Source organism: Neodiprion virginianus, chromosome 1, assembly GCF_021901495.1.
Source record: "Neodiprion virginianus isolate iyNeoVirg1 chromosome 1, iyNeoVirg1.1, whole genome shotgun sequence".
NCBI lineage: Eukaryota > Metazoa > Arthropoda > Insecta > Hymenoptera > Diprionidae > Neodiprion > Neodiprion virginianus.
This window is the reverse complement of record NC_060877.1, coordinates 21,567,453-21,586,146: the sequence shown is the minus strand read 5'-3', so window position 1 is coordinate 21,586,146 and position 18,694 is coordinate 21,567,453.

Genomic DNA, 18,694 nt, shown 5'->3' with positions numbered 1-18,694 from the left:
AAAAATTTTCGAGGTCAGCGAATTGTTACGAATCTTCATCCCTAACGGTACATCACCGTAGATTCCCTCGCGTTACCTGCTCCAAACCTGCATCAGAGGATCCGTTGAAACGGAAGGCATTTGCATTCCCGCGTTTCTGCACGCGCAACGGCTTCTTTATTCTTCCGGTCTTTCAATCACGTAACTCTTTTCGCGAGGTTTACGTTTGAAGAGTGAACGACTGGTTGTAGTAGCCAACGATACGGTCACGATTGGCTCTCGTAACAACGATCAAATACTTGTAAAGTCGCACAAGTATTGACCTGCGAATATACCGATACGATTCGTCGTACGCCGATGATTTCTTCGCACAAAGATCAATCAGCGTCTTTTCAATTACCGCTACGCAGTGTGTAGGGACTGCGATTATGCCGTGCAGAATCGCATGTTGGGTAACCGAATAGCTTTGCATTTGAATTCGAACTGATTCTACGAGGTCCGGTACTGGATAATTGTCTTTTGAAATCAGAACCAATAAAGTAACGTCCGGGGATGCTATGATAAAAATCACCCATACCAGATACAGGTGGGGATCCTTTACCTTCACGTTACTTCATCATCGTACCTTGCGCTCGTTGTTTCGATGAACTGATAACTCGCCTTTATGTTTACAATTCGACTGATCGTTTCTCTTTTTCACTAATAGTGAGCCTTTGGCACTGCCACTACAGTGATCCTTGCACTTTTGTGTTCAAATGTTTATTCTTTCCAAAGTGAAGCCGAGGGCACTTATAGCGTACTGATTTCCCAAAATGTACAACTGCCGAAGGTCTGTTTTGCCTCAAACCAATACTTTAACAACGCCACTAGACGCCGACTGTATGTTTTTTTTTTTTTTTAATATAATCAAATGAAATCACCGGATTCATGAGACATCGCTACTCATGAATAACATAGATGCAGTCAAGGTAAGAGCAGCTATCTGTTGTAAATGCATGTACCACATGTTCGTTGAGAGCCCTTGAAATTCTGTGGCTGATATTGATGAGTGACCATTTTCCGACCAAGTTTACGAATAAATCATATCATATTAGAATGAAAAAATTTTCTCACTCTTAAACAATATTCACATTAGAGTTAAAAAAAAAACGTCCACCAATCAAATGTACTCTCGATTTGTATGCTAAAAAACTAACCTGTCTGAATTTTTGGCGCTCATATACGAATGGCATAACTGTGATAAAAATATTTCCACCAAATCTGTGAGATCTTCGACAAACGATGTGGTCTGTATTCTGTTACAACCACTTTGACCTGGAGTGAAGCCGCTGCTGTGAGATGCGATGTCTCACTGATGATCCTGACGTTTGATCTGATTATACTTCAAAGGAATGGTAAACCACCGTAATGCGTTTAAGCAGTGAAAAAAATCATTCGGAACACACTTAAGTCCTTGAATCCGTCTTACTTCAGGGTCTGAGGTCAGCTTGTGAATTGCAAAAAAGTAGGATTGGCTTGTATGTTTGTTTCAACGATGTTACAAGTTTTTATTTCACGTTATCCCAAGTAGGAATATTCGAACTTGTGAGGAAAATGAATGAACTCAGTCAAAATTCAAAAGAATGCAGTTTTAGTACGCTAAAAAATATAAGGCACGGAGACCACGTTTCATTTTAACGGTCATACCAACCCGCAAAGACAGCAGATGCAATGGTACACCTTCGTTAATGCTACTGCAGGAGGCGACTTGGCAGACGGTCGTTGGGTTTGAAACTAAACATTGTGACGATTTGTTTTTTCATTGTTACAATTTACAGCTACGTTGGATGAATTATCGACTTTTAAGTTCTCAGTAGCAAATCGTCAATCTCAAGACACATCGTGAACACGTTCAACTATGAGACACATTCGTTCTCGTACCGGATAAATAAATAAATTAGGGATGTATAATGGTAAAAAAAAAGAAATGAGGTGTAAAAATAAATTATTAAAAAAAAAAACACTCATTCATCCATCCATTCATTCGCAAGTATTAAAATACACTCCCATTCCATTTTCATCCCATTCCATTGCTTGCTATTGCGAGTCTATTCCACTTCCTCAAGTCTCCGGCCACCTTTGCTTCTTTACGTTCATCCAACTTTTGTTCTGTCTGTCGTCGTCGAAGTTCGTCTCATAATGTTCATTTTCGTAGATGTATTTTTCACTTCATGTTATTTTACCGGGATAAGAGAAAGAGAAACCATGACTACCGGACACTCTGCTATTCGTACGGCGTCTTATCGTCGAATGCTTTCCGCGTTATCGCGAATCCCGTCCCCCACAGCATCGTCGTCCCAAACGCCGCGTCTGGCTCATCACCGTACTATCTTCACTATCTGACTCTCACAATATCTCGGTGAGTAAAAATCGTAGTGTTAATTTTTGAAAATGTGATTTGAACAAGATACTTTTTAATTTTAAAAGTAGTGTTGGTAGTCATTCGCGTCATCATTTCAGAGGTTTTACTGAATTTTTCTAGTTACTATAACAAATGAAATTCTTCTCAGTGTGGACGTATATAAACCTACGTCCAGCACTATTTTATTTAGTTACAGAACTTTGAAAAAACAAAAAAAAAAAAAACAATTTTCCACATGAACTAATGACCTGATAATTTCGCCAAGTAGTTTAGTGCATGTATCATGCGAATATATATTAAATACATTTCAGACAGGTGTGCTTAATCATTGACTTGATACACGCAAGTATCATTTGGTTCAAATAATAGGAACCAGATCTTAACACGTACGGAGTAAATGTCGTACAACATTATTCATCTGAATACGTATAAAGAAATCCAAAAGAAAAGATTTTCTTGATTGCATCTCATACTTGCAATTAAACTTTCCACTTCGCACACAGTGGCAAAATTATTTTGCCAACGCAATACTAACACTAGTTTTTTTTATTCTTTCGCCCGTCTGGCGAATCTCTTTTTGGGTTTACCCCCTGAAGAAAACGGTCCATCGACCTCCTGTACATACTTTTTTCTCTCTTCCCTTCCTCTTCTTTCTTCATTCTTTTGGCGCGATGTCATGGTTCCATCTACCAGCGCACAGCCGCACGTTCGCATCGCCGTGTCGTGTAATGTGTTCCGCCGTCTCCGAGTCCACTTCGATCGGCTTGGATTGCCGTGACGAAATGGACCGACCCGATGTACCGTGATGCTGCTGAAGAACACAGAAACGGGAACGAACATCCTAGAGAAACGTGGCGAGGGTATAAGATTTACGTAGGCGCCCCACGCCTACCGCAAAATGCGTTGAGATTGACCGACGAGACGGTGCGAAGAAACCGAGAAGCAAAGGTTCATTATTGCCGACCGTCTTGGTAATGGATCGTCTCGAGCAACCGACGAATCTCATAAATTTCAGTCTTTTTTTACACATCGTACATTGAAACAGAAAGTTGGAACGTTTATTGTAGGCCTCATAGTCGACAGTTTTTCTTTTGAAAAATTTTTTTCTCGTCAAGTACAAGGTACATCATACCTGTAGACTGTTGGCACTGCTCGTTCCTTTCATTTTGTACTGAAGTTGCGCTGGCTTGAAACAGCGTGTGAATATACATCCAAACACTAAGATTTTACCGCCGCTAATTACTTTGGCAGAGTTTTTACTCGATACTGACTGCCGGATACTTTGCAAAAGGTATTTCGAGCAGCGATGAGGTCTATAATGTCCATCATGGGATCTTATTTTAGTAGAATATCGGTTCCGTTCACACACATTGAAATTCTACATAATTTCTAACGAAACGTTAGTCGCGACTTTTTTCCACCCTGATCTATTAGTTCTAATGCACTTTAAATTTTGTCAAACTAGATATAATTAATGAGTTTGAAATATTTTCCGATTCATGCGACAGATCAAAGAATAAATTATTCGTCACCGAGCAAAATCGGGAGTATTGCTAAAAAAAATTTAGTAAAAATATCACATACTCTCAATTACTCAAGGACAAAAACGCGAAAAATGTTCGTATAGTTATTTTTTTCGTCCTTTTCTTGTAGACTATTTCCATTCACGTATCAAAATGTTTTTGCCGCGCTTACTCGTATGCTTTATGTACTTGTACAAGTGGACAAAAAGCCGGTGGTAAAAATAAAAGTCAGTCTTTTTACATGCTAGAAAAACAATTAAAGGATGACAATCAGAAATGTGTTGCAAAATGAACGACGTGACGACGAGTAATAACATTATTGTAATAACATTCGTTGCTATTTCTATACACCTTAGAGTTCGATTTATAATCTACAATCAGTTATTGATAATGTCAAGGCGATCTACGAGAAGGAAACTTCAGATTCTGACGAGGTGAACTTTCAGCTCTACAGCATTGCAAGTATGATTTATTGCTAAAATGCGTTAGAGAATATAGAATTTAATTTAATATAAATATATAAATTTAATAAAAAATTTTTTACAACGATTTTCAGTAGCATTTAGAGAGTACGGTTGCACTACACGTATAATTGCATGAACTGATAAGATTGATTCGCTTCGTTAAGCAGTTTACTCAATGGTTTAAGTTTTTATAGTTATGATTAATTTTTTCACAGACTCTATGGCTTATACATTCTTATAGACTGATATGATATTTCAGAAGATATAGAATTATAGATCGAATTATGCATTTCATTATTATTGACACAATATTTTCACAGATGTATACGATAGTTCAGAAAACTGATTGATTGAATTTTATCGATTGAATGATTATATTTGATTACAAAACTATCTGCGTATGATTTACTTAACTGTGTGTTGTTCTCGTGGAAATTAATTGATTCAAGATCTAATAAAACGAAACTACACTGATTAAATTTTACTTCCAAGCACAAAACTTCTATAGTAAGTTCATATTCGGCTATGTTCTTTCTCAGGGTACAACTCTTGTGTTACAGGGACTTTGAGCACAGCCGTTGTCTTCTTTCAAATTTTTTAAAACAAGGTGACGATTTATCCAAAGAAGATACTCGTACTCGAATTTATGGATATGTGGTTCCGTCAATATTGTAACCTGGCCCAAACGAAGCTTAAAAAAACAATTGGCATCCCCGATTCCGCCGTCTGACGAGAAGTTAAGCAGAAAGAAAATCAGCCCAAATTATGGAATATAATACAATACATGAAGAAAGAAAGAGAGCGACAGAGAAAGACCCGGAAATCATGTAGCCATCCAGAGTCTCTGAAAAGCGTACCCCTGACCTACCAGCCACCAGCGAATATGTAACCGTCGATAAGGATCAGGATATGCAATAAGATAGACTGAAACCTTGGAAGTATCAAAAAAAAAAAAAAAAAAAAAACGTACCGGGAAAAAAGAAGCTTTGTAAAATGATAAAAAAAAAACGCGAGACGAACGAAGAAATAAAGAAAAGAAGGAAACAAAACACGATCAATAAATAAAGAGTGCCCAGCAGCCTATATGGTATGTAGCTGCAATGATCGAAAAAAAATCTGAAGGACGAATTTGTCATCGGTAGATAGATATAACACACATTTAGACGCTACATGCATTATCGCGCCGTCACGATGTTGCAATCGAGTTGAACAATGTTTAGAGATTAGTTGCACGAAAATCCATAAAATTTATCAATTTCTGTGCTACGTAGGCACGCGGACGTTGAGTATTTATTAAATTATCATATTGGCCAGCTACGAAAATGTCGGTAAAAATGTACAAATGGAGAATAAGGGCATTATAAATAGAAGCTTGGACAACCAAGACTTATTTCAAATGGCTTCGAAATATTTAAAATCTTGGTAGATTCGTTCGACTTTACGATGGCATATTTCATTCGGCAGACCGTACTTTCTACGTCTTAACTGAAACACTTTTTTTTATCACATTGATATCGTTGAATATTTGGTTCTACAACATTGCACCGGCATTGATCATGATCAAGAAATGAAAGTATGGAATTGCTTACTGGTAAAAAACAGACACCTGTTTTAGTGGTTTCATAGAAAATGGTTATCTGTTTGTGAATAAAATAAGCCATCGTGATCTGAAATGGAAAAAAATTACCAAACTTCTACTCATTTTGAAACGATTTGGAACGAAGTATCGGTATCCGGTCTTCTGTTTAAAATTCCGGTATTAATTCATATTATCACATTTTTCAATTTGTGTATAAATCAATACCAGCTCAATATAATAATTTGATAAAAACTCGATTCATGACTATCTCGTAGTGAAATTCATTAAAGCATCGATTTCCATTCAACAAACCTCATGATTAACACGCTATCAGGCCGTAGATTAACCAGTGAAATAGTATATCGCGTTACAAGTATGGACTGGGCAATTTCCGACGAATGAGAAACTTGTAGCTTGAACCGAAGGCAAGTATTGCGTTAACACGAATACGAGTGCCGCAATCGCACAAGTATTAGTATCAACGCAGCATGGAGCGAAGATGAGCGTTGCAGTCCTGGCTTTAATACCGACGAGTGCGTAAAACTGAGCTATGCGAAAACGCGCATGCGCCAAATTAGGCCGCGGTGTGTAAAACCGAGCACTCTAACCGCGCGCATGCGGCAACGTCGTTCTTCCGGGCCGTTCGGAAACGTAGCGTGTTTCACGCACGCTTAGCAGACTTTGCGATCAGGTGTTGGTGAAATGAAAAATAAAAAATCGTAACAGTACGCACAGCTCGCAAATTAGCCAGCACGGAATACATTCACTGAAGAGAAATTTGTATCTTTCACCCGGAGGAACTTGTCCCAAGGGAACGAACTCTGTTTTACACTTATACTCTAATCTCTCTTAGCTTTCGCCGGCGTTGCAGCGTGCTTCACAGTTGTTAGAACCGTGTAGTCGTAGAACGCGTGTCCTCTTCGGGGCGGCGGGCGGCGTCGTAGGCCTATGTGTAAAGGTAGGTCCCAACACCTGCAGGCAAGCCGAGTGTCGGCGGCCGAGGGGGTGGGGCGAAGGAGTGGGAGTCGGGGCCCAGTAACCCAGTCTCTGGACGTAACAGGCGCTCGGGGATATCTGCAAAAACAAAAGAGCCGCGCGTGCCACGTGCCGATCGTCGATTGTTCTTATTTGTTTTTCGCACGAATTACGACGCCGCCGGTTTCCGAGGGTCCTGCAGCGGCGCCGACGAGACGGAGGAAACGTGCTACCTACGTAACTTAACTAAGGTTAGGAGCCACCAGCGTACCTACACGTATGGCGACCCCTCATTCTGCAGGGCCATTAAAGCCTGGAGAAGAACTGATACGATTCGGAATCTTGAGAAGGCGTCGCACTCCGTTGGGAACGATGTTAAAAAAGCGTCAAAGACACGCGGAGTCGGTATTTAACTTATTTTGTTTATTTTATAGTGATGATGATCTTATTGTTTAAAAAAAAACACACACACACGCTTATTTCGTACATTCATTTATATTTATGTATGCATACCCTATAGACTTTGAGAATAATTTATTTCTGCAATTCGAGAGTAAAAAGTAGGATTAATAATAATAGTAATAGTAATTAAATTAATAATATTGATAATTATAGTAATAGTATGATAGTAAAAATAATAATTATAAAACAAACAAATAATATATGAGAATCTCTTTGTTTTAGTCGGGGTGACATTCAGACTTCTGCACATTTGTGTATATGTGTGTGTTTTGTGTTCGCAAGCTTGTTTGTGTGTGTGTGTGTGTGTGTGTGTGTGTGCTTTTTTGCTCAAGAATTTGAAAAAAAAAAGTGAAAATAAATAAATATTTCCAGAAATTTTCCGAACGTGACCTCAAGTAACGTCAAAATGATTCGCCAGATCGTATGTAACGAATATAATGTATCGATGAGAATTGCGTTTCCAAAATATTATATCAGTAGTATAGAAGTCAGTTCTGCTGATGAGTTAACGATCGTCTCTTTTAACCTTTCGTTCGCTATTTATATTTTTTTCTTTTCATTTGTTGTAAGGAAACCTGCTTTCTGCGTTCCAAGCGATTCACTTTGACTTCAAATGTAAGTAAAAAAATATATATCTCTTTATACATAGTCCAATGTAGAGATCAGAGCGAATCGTGAAAATCCGATCATATGCTTTCGAAAATGCAGCTTCTAGGTATGATGGCAATGAAAATAACGATTCTAATATGTAACGAAGTTCATTACTCTAATATTATCAATTAATAACTTATACAACAAGTGAACGGTATACCTGTACATATATATGGTAATAATTCAACGCTGGTAACTCGTCTATACACATAAACGTACATTGTACATAAAATAAAGGTATAGGTACTTGTTTGCGGAAACGTGTAGAGGATCACTATATAAGCGGTGGGTGTGTAACTTGATCGGAATTTCAAATCGGAAATATTGGGATCCAACGCGGCCGGGGAATATGGAGAATTTGATACGAATATCAAGCCACGGAATAGTATTCTTAAAAACTGCGTTGCAGCCTTAATTTTTTTTTGAATTTTAAATCATACAAATTCGACAATTTGATAGCTCTCTCTTGGCGTTTTTTAATACATGCTGTCGGATCCCAATATACAAGTATATATATATATATATATATATATATATATACATATGAGCGATGGTTGGGGCAAATCAGTTATTCGAACTATTGCCTTAAGAACTAGGTACATACTTGGAGATATGTAACAGATAACATGAAAATATCCGAATGACCAATATGATACTGCCGTAAAGGTAGCCGAGATTAAGATGATAATAAGAATAATAATGTTATTGATTATAATAATAATAATAATGATGATAATTTAAGAAAAAAAAAAATCCCAAAAATAAAATAATAATAATAATAATATTATCAATAATAATAAGAGTAGTAGTAGTAATGAGAAATAATACGATAGCAACAGTAAAGAGACAAGTTTGATGATGGAATAATAGTTGTCGTAGGTGTGTGTGTCTGTGTGTGTATAGTAGTAATAATTAATAGTAACATTTTGGCTTCCGGGACGGAGCCAAATCAGCATTGAGTGAACCCATATCGGTGGCAGTTTGTTAATTATCAGTTCCTCGCAGACTTCGAGTAGTTCGTCATCCGAGAGTCGTCCCCGGCCTTTTTAAGTACAGGCTAGGTTTCGGCAGTGAATTTTTAGTCTTTATCCTCGGAGGTGACGAAGACTGACAACGTCGCCCGTTCCGTCCGCAGCTTCGAATAGGCGATTGGGTTCTGGAAAAATAAGAATAAAATGGAAACGTTAGACTATTTCATGCTGCTGAACGACTCATTTCTCTGATATTCCATCTCCGGATCAGGCGGACATGATCGAGATATACAGTTTAGATGTATGAAACAAATTTCATGGTAATCCGAGGTTGTCCAGACAAAATTTATGACCTTCGCACATCAATTCCGAATTGACAAAAAGTCACATTCATGAGGTATGCAAAGAAAAAGAATGTAATTTGTTTTGTCTCGCAAGATGGAATAACTTTCAGTCAAGTTAGACGTCACTGTGTTCTGAATTTTGATGAGTCGAGGCTGAAGTTTCCAGAAATTCTAAAATGCACGTCTACTTCCCAACTTTTTCGGATCCCACATTATTTTACAACAATTCAACGCTTCCGACATCATCTGTTGAAACTGGATAATCTGAGATGTTAAATGGTAATTAATGTTGGGCAAACTCACTTTTGAAAAATTCTATTCTAGCGAAGTGATTCGTATTTATAATTTTACAACCGTCGTAAATATACGCTTCAGCGCACATGCATCTCTCAGAAACTGAAAATGTGTGTACTTCAAATAATCACAATGTGCAGTACGGATATTCCAGAATTCGAAGGTGTCTCGGTGGCCTATAAATGTCTCTTAATTTAGATCGATAAGTTTACACTTTCTTTAAATGAAAAAAAAAATAAAGATTAACCGTATGAGAAAATGCAACCCTTACAAAACAACCACCTATTTGTAAATTATATCATTCGCGGACATGATTATACTTGCACTTGCAGCGGAACATTTCTTATCGACGGTGTTTCAACCGTGCCGCAATTTATCCGGATCTTTTAAGTATATCTAGAAAGTAGGAAGAAATGACGCGAATTTGAAGCCGATTGAATTACAGACGCGATGAAGTATATCAGAGAGTGAGACAATAACCCGAGTATCCATAATTTATCCAGGAACGATATTGCGTGTGATATTTTTTCACGAATTTGGAACGATCGGTGAGACTATCAGCCTCGCAGGGTATCCTGATCTCGGTGAAGGTCGCCAAGGTGCATTCTAGGCGCGTAAAAAACCGCACTAGGAAGCCACGCCCTGCCTGCTCAACGCAATTGCCGACGTTGTTGCTGCTACTGCTGTTGTTAGGTACTGCTGATACTGCTTCAGGGACACAACCTCGCCACTTGGCGATACCAGGGATCGCTGCTGCTCGACGTCGACTTGTACCTCGTTTATGGTACCTTGCGGTGCCATTTCCTCGAATCGCTCGATTACGCCCGATTCAACAAGCGTTCAAAATCCGGAACATGACAGTTCAATTTTTCTTAGGATTGTGTCGTCCGGAAAAAGACCGTTCTTATCTGTTTTTTGTTATCGTTTCGATAATCGGCCAATTTCGCATAATCGGCAAACTGGTAACGCATGCGCATTTTTAACAACGCTTCAATTGTCGCTGCAATGGCGGTGTACGGAATAGTTGACCAGAATGAATTCGAATTCTTAAGTCGGTCTGTGCTGCGTTAGGTCAGGAATCGTTAACATGATCTCTGTGCCGTGTTACATAACGTTACAAAGTCCAAAGCATGCGGTTCACCCGAGAATCACTGTTATGATATGAAAAATGAAAGTTAATGTGAAATGTGACGCTCGGGGCATTATCTCAAAGGGATTGTCGCCCGGGATATATACGTATAAATTCACTCAAAATTCCGATACCGGCGCACAAGTAATTGCCACTAAATTCATTCAGCACCCAACAAAGCCTCATCGCTGTTTAACATCATACGATCAGCGTTGAATGATTCACCGTGAATAAGGAAGTAAAACTTAGTAATCACGATTCAACAGCCCTTATCATACCGACTCCGATTATCAAAGAATTCCATTTCAATATCCCGTTGTCTTGAAAATCCACCAACGTGCTTAAACAAAGAAAATACGCTCTAATATTTTAAACGAACACTTGACTCACAACACCAGTGAATAGCAGAACTGTTCTACGACCTTGGTGCAATTTCGTCAAGAGTGGGACGACGCAACAGATTGATTTATATATTCTCATTACCTGCTCAAGCCGATTGTGCTTAGTTCCGGCGACGCAACGTAAGTAAGTAACACGCAAGGGATATCGCAAGAGAGGGAAGGACGGAGAGGAGAAGGAGGGGAATGAGGGGGTGGGGTGGTGGGGGGGAAGGGCAGAGGGGGAGGAGGGGGGGGGGGGGGGCAACGGCTCCGTCAGCGATCGATCGACCGATCGTTACCGACCGCGAAAGTGTTACCCAGGGGCAACCAGCCTAGCGCGATCGAGAGAGGCACTTGTACTTTCTTTCCCCGTTTTTCTCGCGGGTTTCTGGGCCAAGTTCAACCGAAAACGGTACACGCAAGAACTTTCTTCCGGTCGAAAGCAGACGGCGGCGAGTCCGCGCCTAGGCCAAGATCCGAGATCGCCCACGGTTAGTGCGTCTGCGTGCGAGTCGGTGAACGAGGAGGGCCCCCGGTGTGGTATAATAAAAATAGACAGCCTGAGACCGTTAGGCCAGTCGTGCCTCTGAACTTGAAGTCTTGACTCTCGGAGTCTTGTTGCCCCGTTGCCGTTGACCTACTTGGCGAGCAGGCGGCCTCGAGGAAGCGCGCCGGAGCTTTTCAACCGGACAAGTTGAATTTTTCTTTATCAAACAAGAGGAGGAGGAGGAATCCTTCCGGCTTAGTCACGCGTCCGTTAGTCGCGTGAGAAGAGGAGCATATTGAAAATTCCTTCGGAAATACCTCGGGCAGTTTAGATGGTTCTAGATTATACTTATCCTCCGCTTCGAGACCACGAGCCCGAGGATCCATGGCCGAGCATTTGCGATAATGCACAATGGAGCGGAGAGTCGATCCGATCGACGTTACGGAGACGAGGAACGCGCACGGTTCTCGGGACACCGGCTAGATAATTATTAGTTTGTATAACGAGTCATTTGCCGCGACCACGTGATCCTGGATCCAAGGCAAGCCAGTCACTCGTGATAGAACGCATATATATCCATGGTGCACCTCGGACGGAGTGTCCTAGGCATGTTGGTATGAAAGTCTCTCCGTCAAAGGATAACAAGCTTCGAAACTTTGCCGCCGATTTCGAATTCCTCCGTTTTCTCGCTATTATTCCCGCATGACTGATCACTCGAAACCGATGCTTTTTTTCCGTAATTTTTATCCGCTAAATTACATATTTTCTAAAACGTGTCGGGTGAAACATTCGGATGGAAAAGAATCGTTTTACCGTACGTCTATTTATCCTGGCGATGAGTGCACGGCTTGTACTGGGAATCGATACTAGAAGCAACTATTTCTACGAGTCGTAGTCACTTTCGATATCGACGAAAATTTCACGAGACTACTTCGGAATACCATCGGATTTCAATACGGAAATTATAAACGTATGCGAGAATTGATCAAGTCACCTGCCAAGTGTTTTTTTTTTTTTTTTCTTTTGGGTGATTAAAAACTTGAGACTAAAATCCTCTACATTGTAATTTTAAATACGATGATCAAGTATTGGAAATTCTGCGACGCAGATTTGATTCTTTATATGCTGTCGAAATATTTTCAGTCGCAGGTGAAGACAATTCTTTCATCGAGTGTTTCGGCTATTCGTACTTCTCAGCTGCAACATTCGTGTATTTATATTCCAAATTGAAACCGGTTATCGAACTGACACATCTACCGACAAAAACACATTTCAAAGGCAAATCAATTAGACGACATCGCATCGTGGTAACTTTTGTTTATTCATTTCTTCCATCCAAAACATGTCCGTAGATTCAGGAATATCTCGTTGAAATTGGAGATTCAAATTAGCAAATAAATGAGAAATGAATTAATCACAGAAATCCGTTTTAGACAAAAGTTTGTCGATATATTTGAAATGGTTTTCATTCAAGCAGCCGCCGTTTGCCAAAAAGGTGTAAATTTCATGACTGGTGTAAAACACCAAATATGTAAAAATGGGCACTTTGTCTTTAAACCGTTTCTAATTATCTCCTCTCACCAGCCGCTGTCCAGATTAAGAACCAACGGAGCATAGATCGAATATCAAATCGTCAATGGAGGCATTGTGGTAAAACTGATCTAGGAAGATGCTGAGCTAATTTCCATTACATTCCGAGGAAAAGGCAAATGGCTTGTCCCGCGGTAAATGCCACTTGTTGGCATTACCGAGGCTGGAGACCTTCGGTGGCACGCCGAGTGCATCTCACTTGTTAATCGCCGACGGCGCGTCTCGCAACAACGGCGATCAACCTAATGGCGACATAGAGGGAATCCTCTCGCGGTGATATAGCGAGTTAGTTGTTTGCCGCTTATTATTTTCACCATTCCTGTCATCAATTAATTATTGTTTCTTGACTTCGAGGGTTTTATACATGGGAAATTCTTGTTAAACAAAGATAGTTATCAATGGATAAACTTGGTTCTACGGCGCAGTGCTGATATCGCTAAAACCGATACGATCGATAATTTTTGATCGATTAGGCACGAACATGTTTTGATTTATACTCAATTTAAGTTATTGTAAAAAAAAAACGAGTCTCTGTTTCTGATTGTAGGAACAATAACTTCCGAATATCACGTGATCACGTGATGGAAGTAATGACAGCCGTTACTGGGAACGGCCTCAGATCTGCTGGTTCACGCAAAACAAGTCGAGTACAAAAGAGACATAGGTGAAAATTCCCCGACATGCCTGACTGCGAAATCCGGTTTTCCCTGACCAGACTCAACAAACGAAGGTGGTCAGAAACAACAATATTTCCGTCGCTGGCAAGATTTGACGTCGTGATACGAAACATACGAAAAGCATATCTTTGCTAACCAATGATTATTATTTCCTGAAATTTTGGGCTTTCCCCAAGCCGACGAGTATCGTGAAACAAGTCGCCGTGATGCACGTGCCCGGCGATCTGAGCGTATACAAAAATTGTCCGACGAATTCTGGCGGGTGCGAGCGTTACGTAATCGTGGAAAAAGACGGAGCGCAGTGTCCGTGTTCCAAGATATTGGTGGTGTACGTACAAATAGCGAGGATGCTGGGGAGCGCAGTCGTAGATGGACTAACCGGAGAGCCGGAGTCTCTCTGCATATACTTCGAGTCCACCTACATGCGAAGCACACAAGTGAATATTATGATTGATAGAACGTGAGAGCGATGGGCGAGTTTCTGCAGGTGGGCGAAGCCCGGACACACAAACTAGCCAGTGCTACACCTGATGAAATAAAAATTTCAGCGGTTCGACGCTTCCTTCTATCCCGCGCGTACAGAATTTTTAGAGACTCTCCTTTTACGATTCGGAGTGGGTATATACGAGACGCGAGTATGTGGCGCGTTTACTCGTGTTGAACGAGTGCGTGAGAGGTACGTAACGAAAATATTTATAGGCGCATCGAAGACGCAGATTACAGGAAACGCGGCTTTTTATGCGCGGGAATTCGCGGCCGGCGAGGATGAACGCGGAGCCGTGAGAAGTGGAGAAAAATGGGGGACCGAGTCATCGAGTCCACCGGTAAGAGATGTTGAAGATGGAAAAATGCTGATGAAAAATTTGAGGAATGTCAAATTAAATTCTGGTCTGTCCAGCCGGTGTGGTCCAGCTTGGTCCGCATCCAGCGCTCTCCAGGATAGGATAGCACCTCTCCCGATCCTAGGACCAGGCTAGGCTCTCGGAGGTTAACGAACCCCGAACCGCCTCCCAGTCGAGAAAAAAGACGAGCGCCGAAAAAAAGGATGGAGGAGGAGGAGGAGGAGGAGGCGGCGAAGAGGAAGAGAAGTGACGGAGGAGGCAAGGAGGAGGCGAACGCGATGAGGAGAAGGAGGAGGCGGAGGTGGAGATCCACGTAGAACTCAGGTCCTCTAGACGCCCAATTGTTCCGAGGAGCGTCACCGCGGGCCTACGCCAACTACTTAGTCGAAAACTTGATACTTTTATTACAGGAATTCTCAGCTCGAAGAGACAGAGGAGGACTCGACGGCTCGTTCACGGGTTCGTCGCTCGATCCAGAACGTATAGTCCACCGGCGTGTGGGTGATTACACCTTTGGCTCCCACCCAATTCACCATTGTTTTTTCGTTTTTATTTCTACTTTTTTCACCGCTTCATCTAGTTCTTCCCTTTTTTGCCACTATTATTATACCCCGCCGATTTTTTTCTCCTTATCTTTAGTCGACCGCGAGATCCTTCAGGATTTTCAGCACGGGTAGAGCAAGAGCGATCGGAGGATAAAATATAAGATTCAAACTTATTTGAAAGATTTCACCTGATTCCGAGAGTCATTTGGCGATAGAAACGAATCTGATTACCGAAAAAGTATTCGAGTTGAACGCCTATTTGGTCATTGTGTAGTTTTAATGACCTCCGTAATATTCGATTTTAATTACGTTCCTCGTTTATATTGGCATTTCCTGTAATTTAGTACTGTGAACTCGAAAATACCATAAACCGTTAATCTAGGAATTGACAACTGAGAAAGTAATTAGGTAAAAGGTGATTAGTAAAAGTGCTGAAAAAATTATAATTTGGAATAACCTGCACATCTTCGGTGCCTTGGATGCAAACAAAGGTGATAATTTAGTTACCAATACGTGAAAGAATCAGGAGTCGGAATAGATATGTATAATAATTCAAATGTAGCAAACTTTTGTTGTCAGCTGTTGACTATGGCAAGTGGGAATATTCTTTCCGTATTCTAACTCATTTCAAATGTACTGAATCTGATTAAAGAAATGCTAAAGTTGAAATGAAACTTCGAAGTAGAATGCGCAAAAAACGAATATCTCTCGAGGCACATTCAACAAGCAATACGAAAGTCGGTATAATAACATCGGGGCAATGATAGACGAAGGATTTAAAATCACGTTCGAAGAGTTCGATCAATGATCGGCCGCAAGTATCGTCGGAAAATTTCTCGGCGCTTGCCGGGTGAAAGGAAAAGAGGGATTCTCGCGTCCCGATCGAGCGTTGCAGAAACACCGTCATTGCAGGTGCCAACGCCATGCCTATGTATACGTACATGCAATCCATCTATACCTGAGCGCGCCAAATAAAGCCCGATTTAGTTTTTCGTGCCTCGACCATCGGTCCCCCTACAAAGCCATAACCGTAGCCAAGACTTGGCGGTGTGTTATATAGCCGGGGCGAATCGCTGAGCGCGGAATCACGTCCAAAATTTAAATCTGATTCAAAATTATTGGTATGCAATACGGGCCGACAGCGCGACGAGCAGCCTGAAGCAGCTTGAAGCAGCAGAAGCAACAGCAGCAGCAGCAAGCAACTCGTCGCGGCCACGTCGCGTCGGTGTCGTCGCGATGGGGCCAAAACTTCACTGTCCCATTGCTGTTTAAAACTTGACATTTACAGCGGCGGGTTTCCGCCGTACATACGCTTTATATATTATATTATACATAAAGAGGAATGCGTGCGTGTGTGTTATATATATATGAGGTATTCCATGCCAACTGAGAGGACATTTTCCCTGATCCCCGCCAATTTGCTTCATTATTTTTTATATGATTCTAACACCTAAGAAAAGCACTCACCATTTTTTTCAAATTTTTCCTCCCAACCATTCCTTTTTTAAAAATGTTACAAACCCTTTTATGGTCCTAAAAAAAACGCCATTTTTTATTTTTTTTACAAAAATTAACATAATTTCTATGTCCCAAAACAAACATTCTGAGCCATAGTTCAGAGTGGAGAATTGATTTCTTGTATTTTCTACATATTTTTTTAGTGGAATAATTTTTCTCATTTTGTATGTACATATACAAAACATATGTTATGTTTATAACATTTTTTAAAAGAGAATGGTTGGGACGAAAAATCTGAAAAAAATGGTGAGTGCTGTTTTTCAGGTTCTAGAATCGTAGAAAAAAATAATGAAGCAAATTGGCGGGGGTCAGGGAGAAATGTCCTCTCAGTTGGCATGGAGTACCTCATATATATTTATATATCTATTATACATAGGTGCATAAACATTAAACATGTATATTACATGTACAACTACACAGCTCGTTGTTGTGCAGCGGCGTAGCTGGACTTGACTCAAAGCTCGTGAACGATCGTATAATACTCGAAGTAGCACTAAGCGTATCTGGTAATTATATTATGACTCGGTGCCGTAGATCGGTATGCGACTAGCGTGTGTATGCTCGGTTGTCCTAGGTCACGCGTGTATGTCTTTATCTCCACATCGGCGTCGTCGCGAGGATAGTTGATTTCCCCTCTCCACTCTGCCCCCACCCCTCCCGCCGCTCAGAGGAGCGTTGCGCGGATTGCTTCCGCCCCCCCCCCCCTTCGCCCCGCACGGTTTCGACTCTGCGCCGCTTTGCCTTTTAGCCAAATTTTCATCACCTTCGTAACCAAGAAATCGTCATTAATTAAAAAGTCAACTTACTTTTCGCGGTCCAGACAATGATTTTGTTTGAAAATAAATTTAAAAAAAAGAAAAAATTGGACAACTCGCAAGCAGCATTTACACGTTCGCGAGGAGTAAGCAGGTATGTGTAACGTATATATGTATAGTCATAGACCATGGTCGAAGTCTTACAGAGACGAAAAACGGCGACGAAGGAAAAGAGGGAAAAAAAGAAGAAGAACGTAAATAAAAAGAAAAACTTGAGTCGGAGGAAGAGAGGAGAGAAAAAAAGAAGAGTTTCGTGGGTATTATACCTTTTATACACACGCGTGGTCGCTTCGTTTAACTAAATTATTATACCGATTCGTGCGAGGCGGGGCGAGGCAAAGGGGAACGGGGCATATCGTACCTCGGTCGCTATATCGGTGTACCCGGTTTACTTCGTTATCGACGTTCCTGCAGTTGTGTCGCCGAGTCGTTGCTCGGCGTTGATACGGCAACGCGACAGACACACACGCTCGTATATTGTTGGCCGTAGTCGTAGCCGTAGTGGCTGAAAGAACGAATCGACGTAGATGTTGTATCTCTCCCGAGACGGGACTCCGATAGGAGACGATAATTTTCTTGCGCTGTTTTTTTTTTCTCAATTATTTTTTAATTTTTTTTTTTTTTTTTTTTTTTATTATTAATTTTTTTTTTCGGAATCCTACTCCTTATCTTGTTTCATCTTCGACTTACATGCATACACGCGTATTCGTTTTCGTTCTCTTTTTTCTACAAGTTTTGAAGATCTTCGGTGAGGTTAAAGCGAGAGCCCCACCGGGCGCACCGTGCGCGCGGGCTTATTCGGCGCCTGAGCGCATGCGGTGGTATATACCAACCAATTGGTAGTGGGAGTGGGACGAGGACGAAGACAGCCGTGCCAACCGCGGGCGCGAGAGGGACGGTAAGAGTGCCCAAAACTCAGGTAGTGTCAATGAACTCGGCCATGTGAGTCGATCCTCTGCCGCGGCACCTTCGGGGTCTTGTCTTTCCCATGAAACCGAGACCAATTTTCTTCCTTTACGACCCACGGTGGAAGGTGAAAAAGAAAAGTATATTGCACGAGAAATGGAA